Source organism: Mastomys coucha, unplaced genomic scaffold, assembly GCF_008632895.1.
Source record: "Mastomys coucha isolate ucsf_1 unplaced genomic scaffold, UCSF_Mcou_1 pScaffold6, whole genome shotgun sequence".
NCBI classification, from domain to species: Eukaryota; Metazoa; Chordata; class Mammalia; order Rodentia; family Muridae; genus Mastomys; species Mastomys coucha.
In genome coordinates, this window is record NW_022196912.1 from 41,001,232 (window position 1) to 41,017,730 (window position 16,499).

At 43.6% G+C, this 16,499-nt stretch overlaps 1 long non-coding RNA gene across 1 annotated transcript in view; it reads left to right on the forward strand.

The window, feature by feature from the left end:
• The first annotated feature begins 1,676 nt into the window (after positions 1 to 1,676).
• LOC116079585 overlaps positions 1,677 to 16,499 on the forward strand; it is a 19,870-nt gene continuing 5,047 nt past the window's right edge. Inside the window, exons 1-2 of the long non-coding RNA XR_004114048.1 lie at positions 1,677 to 2,145; positions 2,484 to 2,665. This is a non-coding gene — a long non-coding RNA (uncharacterized LOC116079585). The remainder of the gene's footprint in view (positions 2,146 to 2,483; positions 2,666 to 16,499) is intronic.

Here is a 16,499-nt window from a genome sequence, read left to right on the forward strand (position 1 = left end):
AAGGATAATAGATGGAAAACGTCAACATAAGGAGCAAAACTACACCCTAGAAGAAGCAAGAAGGTAATTTTTTAACAAATCTACACAAACCTAATTCCACCTTTTACAACAAAAACAACAGGAAGTGACAATTACTTTTTCTTAATATCTTAATATGACAATTAATATTACCAACATATCCTAATTGATTGAAATTCAAAAATATGAGGAATTAGAAATTTGTTGATTGTTATCCAATGATCTCTCTAATTTGGTATTTGGAGAGATAGGTCCAACATTGTACAATCTATATACACTTTCAGCTTGTTTGTTCGTGACAGTGTCTGGCTGTGTACAACATAAGGGTCTTGAAATCTTGCTTCTCCTATCTCAGCCTCTCTATTAGTAGTATTGTTTATTTCATGTCTACACTATAATATGGTTTTCAGAACAGCTTATATATTTCAAAAGTATTTATATACCCAAAAGAAACATAGACGATTAACTAGGGAGGTGGCTTGTAAGAGAACAACAAAGTAAGACTGAATGCTTTGCTTGACATTTGTAACTCTTGTATCAAGTTTGAAGAAGAGGACTTTATAAGTTACTCTTTCTCTGAGATCAATGCTTTCCCAAATTATTACAGCTAATGAACCAAATTCTTACCCTCACCTAATGTCTGTGCCACCCTCCAAGCAGAACCATTGTTCTTTGAAACAGTTGGTGAATGACTTTATGGGTATACCATCTTAATCCATACACCATTTCTTAAATGAATGTAACCTGTTCTCTGTGGGCTGAGAATGAAGTCACTCACTCAAGTCAAATAGCTTTGACCATTAGCAGGAAGTCTGTATCCAAAAATCGAGCTTACAATTCATTTCTTGGTGCAGTAGAACTATCAACTCTCAGCTTAGCTACGATGGAGGTAAAATCCTTTGGTGATGTGAGGGTCATTGAATTACAGCCTTATTACAATGAAATCCAATGTCTAAAAATTGTTCTTATTTTGGGCTTGTATCACAGTAAGAGCCAAGATTTTAAACTCTACTAAATACAAAACCAACAAAAAGACTTTATGTATTCATGTTCATTTAAGAAAATACTAGTAGTGATGTATTATTTTTAAGTATACAGTTAATATGTTTGGAGTTATTTAAAATTTATATTGAGAAAAATGTATTTTCACTATTGCTGTAGATGAGTACCTACATAAGACTGTTAAATTGATTGTTGTTTTATATCAAACAACTTTTATAATACTTATTTTTATTGTTATAATATTTTTTAATTTTAAGGAACATGACAAAAAAGATATTGTAGGTATTGAAGGGGGGCTCTATGGGAGGAGCAGTGGTACAAAAGGGAAACAAGAATGTGATTCAATTATATTTAATTTAAATATGTTTTTAAATGTGGAGGGGAAGAAATCTCTTGAGGAAATGGAGATATGACCTGCAAATGTGGTACATGTGTCTCTGTGTGTGTGTGTGCATGTTTGAGTGTGATGGTGTACTTTTGTTTGTATACATGCATGTGCAGGCACATGTATACTCTGCTGTGCATGGAGACACATGAGTGTCCTGTTCTAGTGCTTTCTACCTTATTACCTCAAGACAGGGTCTCTCACAGAACCTGAATCTCCTGTTTTAATTACTGTCTGATTAGCAAGCTTCTGGGATTCCTATTTCTGCCTTCCAATCATGTACAGTCACACTTGGCTGCACATGATTTTTACTTGGATGTTGGGATTCAAACCTAGGTCCTCATGTTTGAACAGAGAGTTATTACCTGCTGAGCCATATTTCCACCCCGTAGCTTATAATTTGAATAACAGCTAAGTCCCTGAGCCTCAAGTCTCCTTCTCTGAGCTCTGTGGTTATCATCAGTCTCTCTAGATATCTGTTCCTCCTGGTGACCTTATACAGTATCCTCCAGGATATTATTGTCTTGTGTAACTTGCTTTGTCAAAGGATGTCTACAATGCTTAGGAGGTTAATCTACCCTGCTCCCAGTAGATGTTACATCTTCATCAAGTTCCTTCTACTGCCAGGGCTCTGATAGCAAAAGCAGTGAAGGACTGCTCCTAGTGCACTGACCTGCAGAGCTCCTAGGATCCCAGAGACCCCTTGTGAAGAAGAAAGAAAATCATAGTCACCAAGTGAGGTAAGAAGTGAATTCTGCACACACAAACACACATCTGGGAATCTACCTTTCTATGCCTGTAGCTCTGAGTGTATAAAGCCAAACGGTTCCTAATAAAGCACACAGCAGACTGAAATGCACACATTTTGGCTTGGGATGCTCCTTGCTCACATGCCTATGTCAGGGTGTGGAGGAATTTAGCTCTTGTGAGATGGGTGACTCTGCTCTCCAGCAGGGTCCTCTGTGGGGACTTTTCTGGAGCTTCCAGTCATGGAGTCCTCTGTGATATATCTGGCCATTCTCCTGGCTCCCCTGTGTTTCTAATGTCTGGCATCACTCCTTTTTGTTTCCCTGTTCAGTGCCCAAGAAGACAGAGCTGTGTGGATCCCTCGAGGCAGACACAGGGGACAGAGTGGTGAAACAGATCATCAGGCCATCGATGGAACAGCATTCTCACAGTGGAAGCATGTGATCATGGGGTTTTCAGATCTGATCCACCACCTGTGGAGACATCCTGGGGTCCATCCTATTGAACACCAAGGTCTGGCTCTGACTCATCTTAGGACCAGGCCCCACTTCCTTTTTCGTTTTCACCCTGGTTCTTTTCACCACTGCCTGACCTGTGTTTTGACCACACAGCTTAGTGACTCTGTTCACTCTGCTCTCTTCTTCCAGGGTAGGATGTCTATTTCCCCTTGGTGCTGTTGAAATGTTCTCATCCTTGGGAGGCCTCAGCTCTCTGCTTGATTCTTTTTATCCTGGCAATCATGGTGAAAGCCTGCTGCGATATATCTGTCTCATTCCCCGTGAGGCATTCTTGGAGGTGGGCATTTGTTCACGATCATCCACGATGCCCTGCAGTGTCTGAACACACAAGGGCCCAACATTCCCTTTGAAGCTCTTTGGGTTTGACTTTCATCATCGAGCACTATGCAATTGAAGAGATACTACATAGAATCTGGGCTTTGAACCTATGGCCCCCGTCTCTCTAGACTGTGTGCCATAAAACCTTACCACACTGACATGGGGGGGAATACCCAGGACTGTTGAGAGGGTCATATTCTATTACAGGCTCTGTGTATTTGTATGTTTGTGAGGATGTATGTGCATGTGGGAGTGTATATTTGTGAGTATGAATGTATGTATGTGAGTAGATTTCTCTGTGTGTTTGTGTGCTTTTTATTATATTTTGTATATTTATAAGTATGTATGAATGTGTTTACATGTTTGCTTGAAAGGACATTTGTATGTGCTTGTGCATCTACTGTGTGTGTTAGGTTTGTGTTTGTGAGTGTATTGTGTGTGTGTGCTTATCATATTTTAACAGGTAACCGAAGTAGTGTGATATTGTACCTATGGGAAGTCACTCTGTCTCCAGTTATCCCATACTCCTTCTACTATTTTGTCCCCTTACCCTCCCCCCACGAGGGGGTAGTGATAAATCTAAGAGGCAGAAAGATGCTCTTTTGAAGTATTCTTATCAGTGGTGCTATTTACAATGGATCGTGTGAAGCATTTTCAGGGTGAGCTATTTTAGGACACTGCCCTTTGATGTAGGGTACCCTAATCACACCCTTGGGTATCCAGCCCTCATCTCTCCAAGCACCTCTCATTCCTAGTGCTGTGATTATATCTTCCACTGTTCACAGTTTCTTTTTCTTTTTTTTCATACTGGTGTAAGAAAATCAATTATTTAAGGTGATTGCTTTGATCATCAGCTGCAGGTTTTCAATGGAAAAAAACCCCCTCCGTTGTGCCGTTCTCTGCCAGCCTCTGCTCTCTCAGCACGGAGGCAACCCTTCTGAGGGCCACCTTGGTGTCTCTGTGTTCTGTCACCACCTGTCATGAGCAACAGTCAGCCAGTCTCCTCACTGAACACAGCCCTCTGTGATTGTGGAATTCCCATAGTCCCTTTCATCTGACAGCACTGTCCAGTCTCTGTTAAGTGGCCACTCAAGCTCTGAGTGAGGATTCTTATCTAGACCTCTTCAAAGAGGCTGGGACTGTGGAATTGTTCCCTGTCTGCCCTGCACAGGCATCTTAGTGGTATTTCCTAATACACTGCTTTCCATGGTTGGGTGGAAAGAATTGGAGGTCAAGAGGGAACTGTGTAAATTTGCATTTATGTCATATTAATGAGGTGCTAATTGCTATTGCAACCTTTTAAATGCAAATGACTCTAGTCTGGTTTTCATTGTCCTGTACCTGGCCTCTAGCCTTCCAACCTCTCTACTGTTGTCAAAGTAATTATTAATATCCCTGTTAATAAAGAACAAGTTTCATGTCTGAGCTGTTCCCTGCTCCATGCAGGAGATCCTGTGAGGCTAACAAGGTCATTTCAACATTGTTAAGGTCATTAAAAAAAAAAAATCACAGTGTCTCCGAAAAGACAGGGCCATTTGCAAAGTGTGCTGTAGCTAATAGCTGTGTGTTGAGTAAGCATGGAAGGGGTTAACCCACAGGAAGCTGTGAAGTCACTAATGCTATCTAATCTTCTCATGGCTCCATTTCTGGTCTCCTTTCTGCAATAGCAAAGTGATATGGGGTGGAGGGTGGAACCACATGCTGAAGTTCAAGGCAAGAGGAAGAACCCGTGAATACTGCTTGTCATATCTTAACTCAAAGGGGAGAAAAAGAACAGAAATTCTACCATAAACACAAGTAGCTATGAAATCCAGCATTGTCCATTGTCACCACTGTCACTGCTGTCAAAGATATCTAGAATGGACACAAAGGCCACAGGGGCCTGGGAACCATGCTGATCAAAAACCCTGGGTCATAACACTGGCTTACCAAAGAAGTAAATGGTGATCTGTGTTAGTCCTTATGGAAAGGCTGATAGTTTCTTCTTCTTGGGGTTTTTACATTAAAGCCTTAGCTTTTAAATGACACTTTTCTTGATTACTGAGATTGTCAGTTCCTCTTTAAATTTCATCTTGGTTGTGTTACCATCCTAGCCGGAGCAATTTTGTGAGTGGTTGTTGATTTCAGTTAAGAGGGTTTTAATCCTGCTATAGATGTCCCTGCTGTAGAAGTTGGGGTCTTGAGTTTTCTTGGACTCACTGATTTATTTTTCCATAAGAACCATAGCCCCTGCCCCTCACTGCCTCTGAGAACTCTTGCTGGGTAGCTGGTATCTGAGTGTTTGTGGGCATGGCTGTTTTAGGTTTTCCTAGGTATAGGTAGGCCAATGAGAATAACAAATAGTTCTGCAGATAAAAAAAAAATGGAACTATTTGGTATATGCCAAGCCAAAGATGGATGCAGGTTTTGGATTCAGAAAGTATGTAGGATTGTTTCCCATTTTCATTTGTGTGTGTGCCTATTTTTATGTGTCTGCAGGTACATATACATGTATGTATACATGCATGTGGAGGTTGACATTGGGACTCATCCTTTACAACTCTCTCACCTTATTCACTGTGGTGGGGGTCACTCAATCAAACCCAGAGCTCACCTCCTGGCTAGTCTTAGTCAGCTTTCTCTGGAGATCCTCTTCTAAAGCTGGGATTATAGGGAGGCCATCACACACCAGACATTTATGTGGGTGCTGGATATATGAACTCCATATTTTGTATTTGTGTAGCTAGGTCTTACCCACTGAGCCATCTCCCCAGCCTGTGTGGCTTACAATCAAGCTTTGTTCTCTTTTTAAGCTTGGTATTTTCAATTAAAATTTCAAATTCTTTGGTCTCTGTTTTCTTAACTGCTGATGACAATAAGGTGTATTTGGAAGGGGCTACAAAGATGACAGAAACAGTCTGTGGAAAGAAGCGTGTTCACACGGGAACCTGCCCCTTTGCAGTTCCCCTCTTCATGGGAAGAAAACCCTTATTTTCACAAACATTTGCTCAATTCTGGATTCCCCAAGTTGAAGAACCAATGACTGCCAAGTGTGTTTTTGAGCAAGCTTGAATTTCAGGTTAGTATTAGTGTGGTGTGTATCTGTATACACCGTACTAAGGATGGATAATGTGGGTTTGTGGGCAAGAGTGCCATGGGGCATGCCTAGAAGTCAAAGAACAACTGGGTGGAGTCAGTTCTCTCCTTCCACCTTCATGGGCTCCTGGGGACCAAACTCAGGTTGCTAGGCTTACATGGCAAGCACCTTTGCAGATTGAGACATCGCATCTTGCTGGCCCAGCTTTAAAGTTTTATTTGATCTCTCTCTCCTTTTCAATTAATTGCATCATTTCCCACTTCCCTGTCCTCATCCCAAGTCCTCCCATGCACCCTTTTGCTCTCTTTCATGTTCATGGCCTCTTGTGCTTTAATTGTTGTTACGTATTATGTGTGTATGTGGGTATGTATATTCCTATATAAAAAACCCAACCTGCTCAGTCTGTACAATGTTACTTGTATGTACATGGTTTTAGGGCTGACCACTTGGTATTGGATACCCAACTGGTGTGCTCTTCCCTGGGGAAGACTATTTGTCCTGCTCTCAGCATTCCTTGGTTGTCTGTAGTTTAGACAGCCACTTTTGTGAGACTTCATGGGTTTAGTTTCAGATCTTTCAAGGAGACATGGTCTCACGGGAAACTCCCTGTTCCTCTGCCTCTTACAATCTTTGTGATTCCTCTTCCACAATGAGCCTTAGGAGTGGAAGTTGTTTTGCAGATGTATCAGTTGAGACGGGGCTTCACTCCTTTGCATTTCGATTGGCTGGTGTTTTCTGTAATGCTCTCTATGTTGCAGATAGAAGTTGCCTTGATGAGGGGTGAAGAACGTACTCATCTGTTGGTATAAGGATAAATATTTAGAATGTAGTTAGGGATGATGATGCTGGGTTAGTGAATGGCAGTTGTAGGTTCTCCTCCAAGATCCAACACTTTACTAGCCCCAGATAGTCTAGGTTTCCAGTACCAGGCATGATGTCGTTCTTGTTGAGCGGGCTTCAAGTATACTTAGAGAATTGTTGGTTACTGCCAAAGTATGCATACCACTATTACACCCTTTAGGAATTATTGGATCATGATGATTATAGTTGTGGTTCATAAGTATAATATCTATGTAGGACTCTTGTTGCTTCCCACTATTTGTACAGCCCATTGACGGACTTGAACTAGATATTTCTTCCTGATTCCTACCCACGTTGTAGAAGCTTCTATCACAACACTGGCTCACTTCATAGCATTTTTCCATCAATGCCTCTCCTCTGCTAATACCTGTATATCTCAACACCCATATATTCTTCATGACACTTTACAACTTCTTCACACTCAGGCAACTTGGCAGAAGATGCCTTTAATGGGGGAAAATTTTTTTATTGTGTTTCTTTCTGTTGTATGAGACTATCCTCCAAGTCACCACCTTCTAGAATTCAGCTGGAGTTGTTACAAAAGATTGCCATAGCGGGATTAGTCAACATTCCCTCATAGAAGGAGTTGTTGGAGTCATGGAACTGTTACTTGAGTATCTAGCAACCTCTCCCAACTAGTTGTATGCAATTCTGCCTTGATTGCACTTGACCTCCAGGTCTCTGGGAAGGTTTAGAGTATACAGATTAGAAAGACCAGGGGAGGAGGCCTCATCTGTACAGCCATGGGGTGGTCATTATCCATGCTGGATTCAGACCTTCCAATGTGGCTGCTTTAGGTCACCTGTGCTGTAACCCCTCACCCACTGCTCTATAAGGAAGCCTAATGATATTATTGGTTTCCCAGAATAAACTTAACAGAACTGCACCTTAGTTTATCATTGGGACTAAAAAGAGGGGCAGGCATACTTATGTCTTCTCTTTGAGGGCTTTAGCAATACTGTCCCACATGGATTTAGGTGGGTGCTTCAAACAATTTCCCAGCTATACCAACTAAGGATTTGACTAAGACTCCAATTATCTTTCTGTTTTAAGTCAGAATTGAGTTTTGAGCTCATGTGTGTGCAGAACCACCCTCTGCCTTTACGCTGCCCAGATATCTGGTCAGTGTGGTGTTGAAGTGTAAAGCCCTCAAAGGATGCCTGAGTGTCAGTCGATGGTTTACTTTGGCAGAGCACTGCCCCTGCCTGTCGCTCTCTAGCCCCATAGCTTCCTTGGGTATCCCTATGCACATGCATTGTGGCAACTGTCCAGGCTAATCTCCAAGCCTCTTCCCGTGTTAGCCAGCCGTTGTTTTCACAAGAAGTAAGCAGATGTATGGGAGCAACCCCAGAAATCCTGGCATGGAAAGAGAAAGAACACCTCATGTTTTTCTCCACCAGTGTCTTGCAATCATTAGAATCCTTCCCAGATGACAGCAAGTTGGACTCGAGTATGAATTTAACAACAGGGATTCATTAGCACTCGGTAAGCCCCCCCTCCCATGGGTAATGAATTAGGAGTGGTATCTGCTTCCAAGAATTGGTAATTGATTAAATATAGATTTAGATAAAAAGAGATGATATAACATATCCACATAGTGTGCTAGGTGCTAGGCTCTGGGGACTCATCACACAATCTTTATCCTCACATACAAACATCCCAGTGGGATAGATGCTATTATTATTATTACTATCATTATTATTATTACTTTTATATCTGAATAACCAAGACATAGAAGGTTGACACTCCCTCTCCCAAGTCCTATGGCCAGCAGTTAGGAAATCCAGAAATCAAAGCCATATTTGATGGTGTGAAGCCTATGTCTCTTCCCATACATGGGTATCTATCTGGTCTTTCCCCATGTCCCCACTCTGCCTTCTCATCTCTGAAGTGAGTCCAGGATGTGGCTGACCCATTCGTTGATTGAGCAAGGTCTTGTTGGAGAAACAGTGGACACTATGTACATTTGGTGGCTATCAGGCCCCTGTTTCTGCTTGCTTTTAGGTCTTTTGTGTTTTTGAGGCTCTGAGGAAGGGCAGGGTGGTGAGTGAGTGAGACTGGTCATCTCTTGTTGGTGGTAACACCACATACCACAAACAAGCCAGCTCCCCACAGACAAGCCAGCTCCCTACATGTCAACTCCAGTTATTAACCCCGAGCACATGCTGGCAGGGTGAGACATTTTCAAGGACATATTTTGTGGTCACATAGGTCAGAATCAACTTGAGTCAGAATGGGGAAAGTTAGGACTTATTCAAGATTAGGAAATAGCTCGAACCTTAGAAATGAAATGGATGAGGCATAGGAAGGTGTAGAGGTTTGCTCATAACTTAGGAGACAGAGGGGCAGAAGGGGACCCAGATCACCATTTTGTTAATATCTTATTTGCATAATAACAAGTTGATTTACTTACTAGAGATAGAGGCATTCTTCTGCTTTCTGAGGCAAAGACCTTGTGTCATATCATTTCTTAGAGAACCTAGCTCCTCACATCCACCAAACCACAGCACACTCTGGTCCTTGTGGAGGCCTTACCTCCCTGCCTCCCTCTCGAATCTCCTGTGGGATGAGGCATGGACGGATGGGAAGTTGTTCAGTTCCTGCCGAGGTAGTAGCTCCAGCCACACTCTTTATTGAGCGCTCACAGAAAACACTTTAAAATTAAATTATTAATGCTTCTTAGACACATATTCTTTCAATTTCAAGTAGAGCGAGGTGGCTCTCCTTTGAGATAACCCAGGGAAGCACCTATGTAAATGAATCGTAGACTGTTTGAATGAGTGCGCGAGGAACACAACCAAGCCAGAAGCTGTGCCTTTAGGGAGCTAGCGTTGCTGTGTATTTGGCTATTTCCTGTACTGATTGTCTGTGAGTGAGTTCCTGGGGTGTGTGGAAGCAGCACTCCCGGTATACTTGGGTGCTCCCCTGCTGTGCTGCTTTGTTTTGTCAACTTGATACAATCTAGAGTCTGGGAAGAGGGAACCTCAACTGAGGAGTCGCTGCCATCAGATTGGCCTTTTCGCATGCCCAAGGGGCATTTCTTTAATTAATTAAACATTTTAAATTAAATTTGATTTTAATTTAATTAAAATTAATTTATTTCAACAGTACAGGAGGGTTTAGCCCATCATGGGCAGTGCCATCCCTGGGAGCCATAGAGAGTGAGTCAGTAAGCAGGTGCCTGCTTCCATTCTGGTTTCTAGGTTCCTACCTTAGTTTCCCTTGATGGATTATTATCAACTGTAAACTTGAATAAACCCTTTCCTTCCCAGGCTATTTTTTGGCCATGGTGTTGGTTACAGTAACAAAGACCCAGTTTAAATTGCTACATCAGGAAAAAGGTTTTCTGCGTAAAGCTGAACTTCAGCTTAGTGTGAAATACTCCAAATTAGTGCATCCCATGGCGATGCCTTGCTGCCCTCCTTTCCTTTCTTGTTCCCGTCAAACACGAACTATTTGTGGGTAAGCAGAAGCGGAAGAGGCAATCTTTTGGGGGACTAATAGACTTTGTGGGGGTGGCGAGTGAAAAATAGTATTGGAGACATCTCTTCTTCAGTGGCCACACTTCTAGATGCTCATTCTGAAAGTGGGCGAGCCTGTCTGTTCTCAGCAACCTTCTCTGAGATGGAATCTGAGGATGCCATTTCAGCTAGATCAGTGTTTCAGGGATGTCTACATTTTCTTTGCTGCTGAAAGATACAGGAAGAGAAAAAATCTGGGGGAAAAAAAACCCAAACCAACCAACCAACCAACCAACCAACCAACCAACCAACCAACCAACCAACCAACCAAAAAACCAGAAGAGAAGTGGCTGCAAGAAGCCTTTTCCTTTGGTGCTGCTTATCAAATTTGTTTGTTTTTAAATGCTAGCTACATTGGCTTCAGATTCCTCAGGGACCTTTTATCTGAAGTGGGCCTAGGCTTGAAGGATGCTCTTCTCAGTGGTGACCTTGAGGTGATCAATACACCATGGAAGTTCTGGAGACCCTAGTGACATTTCCTGGCAGAGCTGATGCATTAGGTCCTCCTTCTCAGCTCCTTCAGAAGCCACCGTTGGGCTATAGATGACTTTTGTCCTTTGGGCTTCACCTCTCTGGCTTCTATTTCAAGGGAGGAAAGTGGGGTGTGGAAGGTCCTATGCCTGAGGTTCTTTTGAGTCCCCAAGGGCAGGGAGCATGCCACTTGCTGAATGTTTCCTGCTTTGCAGAGTTGAAAGAGCATGTTGAAAGAGTTTCACAAGGGTTCTGGCCCATTTCTCTGATGGTCCTTCCCATTTTCATTGCCTGCTTTTGCTGATAGCAGATGCCTGTGTGAGGAACTGGGTGGGTGGGGGCACACACTTGTAATCTGACTACTAGGAAGCACTCAGAATGCAAAAGGCAGGAGGATTAGGAGTTCAAGGCCAGCCTCATATAGCTTGAGCCTCATCTGGACTACAGGAGACCCTATATCAAACAAGCAAGCCAACCAATGACAGAGCTCATGTGATGTGGATTGGGAAAAGTCAGAAGTCAACGAAGTCCAGGGAAGGTGATATCTGAAAAAGTAAGCCTTGGCATTTGAAACTGCTGGACTTCTCTTCCCATGGGCATCTGCTTCCCCATCACGAGGTGACTCATTCACCTAGAGCCTGGCAGTGTGATTTGTGCCCCACTGCCCAGATGTTATTAGCAACAACTTCTGTTCTCACATGTAGCCTGGATTGGACCATGCTTTACCTGGTCCTCTACTTAGGGCCTACCCCTCATGCCTCTGCTCACAAATGTTCTGAAAAGCTGAGATTTTTCTCTCAGTTTCTCCAAACAGTGGTAGCTCTGCATCCTTGAAGGCGCACCTTACTGCTGGTCCTGGGAGAGGAAGCATCCTATTAACTCCAAAGTCTCTATGGTAGAGTGACCAAAGCTTTAACCTCTGACACATATATGTTCACATGCACATACACATACATATACACATATACATATACACACATATGTACACACACATGCAAATAGATGTACACACATGTGTGTACATATACACACAGATACATGTACACATATACCCATACATGTATAGTAGTGATGGTTAACCTTGGTAGTCCACGTGACTGGATCTAAAATCAACTAAGAGACAAACTTCTGGGAGGGCTTTTAGGGATCAGGCTATCTGAAGTGAATGATCCATCCTAAGTATGGGTGGCACCTCTCATTGCTAGCTTAGATAAAAAAGAGATCCCCTGGGGGAAGTTCTGGGTTTTGCCTCATTCCTATAATATCTTGCTGGTGAGTTTATCTACCCTGTCACTGCTGTTGCTGCCACCACTGCCACTGCAGCAGCAGCTACATTTCTTCATTTGATCTCAGAACCCAAATCCACTGCCTTCCAAGGCAGACTGAAGGCAAGGGGCTCTTCAGGAATCTGCCAGGCCTCTAGCCCAGGTTGGGACAGCTAAGTCATCCAGTCTTGTTGACCGAACAGCTACTGAGTTCTTAGCTTCTTCCCCAGTGTGTAGGCAGCTATTGTTAGGACAACCCAGACCACTTCATGTAAGCCAATCTACAGTCTTATTCTGTCCCTATAGAGAACTCTAATGTGTGTGTGTGTGTGTGTGTGTGTATACAGTGTATATGCGTATATGTGCATATGAGTATGTATATGTGTTTACTCATGCGCGCACACACACATATACACCTGTTTTCTGTTTCCTCTCGAGTTTTGGCTACAAGCTTGAGTAGGAAGTATGCTTTATTAATTTTACACTTTGTCCCCTTCCATATAGATGTTTTCTTTTTGTTCTTGTTGTTGTGCTTTTTGTTATGAGATAGCATCTCAATTTAGGGTCTCACTGTGTCATTCTAGCTGGCCTTGAATGTAAGAATATGCCTGCCTTAGCCTCCAGAGTGCTGGGATAAAAGCTAAAAGTGGCATGAGCCTTTGGCTAAAACTTTTTTTTTTTCTAAAGAGCGTGTTGAAGGGTGTGATAATACTTGAGGTTTGGATGTATTCCAGAGGCCCTTTGGCCTGCCCTCATGCCCAGTCTAACCAGATCACTAATTAGTCTCTGGGCTTGCAGGACCTAACCAGGTGACAGAGGTATCCCTTATGCCTTTGGGATGCACCTGCCCTGTCTGCCAATGGAAAAAAAAATCTTCCATACAGTATTTATTTCTAGATCCCCTGAAGCCAGGAACCTCATCGAGGTTGTCCCAGGGTCTCCCACACATCACCTGGTCTGATGTGGGCATCTGTTTAGGATGTAGATGCCTTTGGAGGGAAGGGCCAAAAACCACATCTACTGACCTCTCAGGGACTCTGGAACATGATCCATCTTCTTGGACATGCACTGTGTCACCGTAAAGTCATAGTAGGCTTGTTACTTTAGATTGCTGTCTATTGCAGCTTTATGATGCTATTTCTCCATATCATGTTAGAAAGATCTCATTACCTAGCTCTCTGGGTGCCTGGGGTGGAGGAGCTCTTCAGCCTTCGTCTCCCCAGCTCCTTTTTTCATTCACTGCCCAGTGAACCTTCCCTGGCTGTTCCCACTGCCAGCACTCACAGATTCCTAGTGGATATTGGTTGCTTTTTCCCTGTTAATCCAGACTGTTCTGTAGCAATTGTGGTCCTTGAGCATCAGGAGAAATTTAAATGAAAGGCAAACTCTAAAGCCCTCCTCATGAACCTGAGGAGGAAGTGAGTCTGGCAGGAAAATAAAGGGAACCCAACAAGGCAAGCCTGGCCACTCCTCATAAGCCAGCGTGTGGCGGGTTCTAGGAAGTCCTGGGGAAATAAAACCCAAAGAGAAGAGTAAGCTGGCGTGTAGAGGTCCCCATTGCTGCTGGTGTTGTTTATATGTCATGATTGGCATTTGGCCCATCCTTCCAGGTTAATTCATTATCTGACTGAGGGGAGGGGAGACTCTGGGAGGAGTATGAAACCACTGTTGGCTTAAGCGGACTGTGACACACATAGAAAAAAACAGCAAGAAATGCTGTCTCAGCAGAGAAAGGAGGCATATTTAAGGTGTTTACTTTGCAAAGAGGAACAAACAGGTCTAAAGATCCCCCCCCCACCATCTTTGGGATCCTTATAATAAGGTTGGTATAATTTATCCTTTAAGTAAGAGAGGTATACGTCATTAACCAGACCTGGTCAAGGTGATGGAATGGAATGAAATCTCTTTCTAGGAGACAAGCTTCCCCACTAGCTCACACCAGGCACAGATGATCTTTTTCCTTCCCCAGTGTGAGACTCCTAAGGGAGTTCAGTTCCTCTGGAACTATGATTTCAGTAGTCTGATGGCTAAAGGGAAGGACACAAGTGTTTCTCCTTAGAGTAGATTTCCCTCCTGCTAGGTGGTTACACTTGCAGAACAAGGAAACTGCCTCTCAAAGTGACCCATCTATCCTAAGGGGGCACCAGATGCTGCTCCAGATGTGCTGCCTGCAGGCTGCCTGCCTCCTCTCTTCAGGCTTGCTGCCAAAGGCACCTGGCCCGGTTACCTGGTCCAGCTCCCAAGACTTCCATCACCACTCCCCTCCTACCTTGGGAAGTTGAAGTCCTGCTCACCTTGAAGGCTCCTTGAAGATTTCAGTTTCTCTGGAAGCATCTCCTAGTGTGGGATGCATAAATAGGTAATTCGGTGCATACCTCTTCCCTGTGTCTTGCAGTTCTAAGAGGGTGAGAACTCTGTGTATCTACTTGGATCCAAATAAGAAAAACAAGGTCTTAGATACATTTTTTTTTTTTGTCCTCCAACTTTCCCTTCAAATGAACACTTCCAAGGGAACCTCTCTGCAACCTGCCTTTCTGCTCCTGTGGTTCTTTTTCTCCTCCCCTTAGACCAGGCTGTTGTCAGTCTGCCGGACATTATGTGAAATTGCTCTCTCCGTGTCTCCCACTGAACTCCAAGTCTTTGGGGGCTTGGCTCTGCCTCTGAGTGCCAAGTCCAGCGGCTGGTACATAGTAAAGGCTAATGAGAGGCAGCAGGTGGGAGGCAATGTGAGTCCCCCTGGGAACATCGCTAGCCTCCTCTCCCTGTTGCCACCAGACCCCCACTTCTTTCTGGGCCAATCAGCTGTGGCATCTCATCTCATGCTAATGAGGGGAGCAGGTGGCCCAGCCACATTCCTTGTCCCCTTTGTGATGCTTCTTGGTCCTCCCAGCCTCCCCTGCTCCAGACCCTCAGGATCACACATGATGTTAGAATGATATGGGCTTTGGCCATGATCAAAGCTGAGAACTGCAGCTGAGACCTAAACGGGCAGATAAATTAGCAAAGACTTCTTTCAGCCAGTTGGGCCAGATTTTGCAATTGTGTATAGCCAGAAGCCCGTGCCACGGTTCTGAGGCAGAGCTGCCTTAGCCATGCATTAAAGAGAACGATGCATCAAGGGGGAAGAAGGCTATAGTCATACAGATGTAGGGTAGTCTCTGAAGGGCTCTCAACATCCGGAGGGGGCAAGGGGCAACTGATAGCCCTCCAACTTACTTCCATTCTTAATAAAAGATGAAGATGAGTTTATGAGAGGGAGGGGAGAAAGAGAGAGAGAAAGAGAGAGAGAGAGAGAGAGAGAGAGAGAGAGAGAGAGAGAGAGAGAGAGAGCCCTCCATGTCTTTGTTACTCATTTTCAATGTAAACATGACAGGCGAGCTCATTAGGGAAATATTTTCAGTGGAAAGATGTATTTCTGCTGGACACAATGCAAGGATTTTTTTTCTCTCTCATGGAATTTTTACTTAACAATAGAGGAAAAAAGTTATTTTCATGCAGGCGGTTTTGGCTCCAGATATGGCTTTGACAAGTGTTTTCCCCAATGCCACCAGGACTGAAGTACACAGCTGCGATGGAAATTTTAATGCTCTCCAAATAACCCCAGACGCATCAAAGATCACAGAGTCGCACATTTCAATTGTGCTTTCTGTCCCCTCCAAAGTATTCGAGCATTGCCATTTGAGAATCTCAGGGAAGGGATCTTGTCTGAGAAACCTCGAACAATTTATAAGCGGTTGGACTTTTTGTCCTTTCATTTAGCATCAAGGTGACAAGTGAGTGGCTGCCTGTGTGGCGAGCATCACATCCTAGCCACTATGAATTTTACTTTCTGTTCTTCTCATGTTAATGTTTGGGTTTTCAGAGCAGAGAGAAATGATTGAATATGAAACTCACATATCCTCCGTGTTACCTCCATTGAAGTCATGGCACCTGTCACCTAGCATTTGTTAAGAGCCCAGCGTTGTCCCTTTCCTCCTCTCAGCTATGACTTCTGGTTAGTTCAATGACATCACGGTAATGCATGTCATCAAAGTCAGGAGGTTGTGCTTTCCACTGTGCTTGGTAGCATCACCAACTCTCCTGAGTGATGCTGGTCCCCACAGGGCAGGGGTTTGGCTGGCCGGTCCATAAGAGAAGAGGTCTCATGGACCGATGGATTCCCCTGTGGCTTTGCTGGGGACTTCCATAGCCCTGAAATCGGCAAACAATTGAGTCAAAATGACTCCACTCTCTTAGGACTATATTTTTTAAAGTACATTTTCTTCATTCAGGATTCAGACTGGTTTGTCTCTCACTTCCTTCTCAATGATCATATTT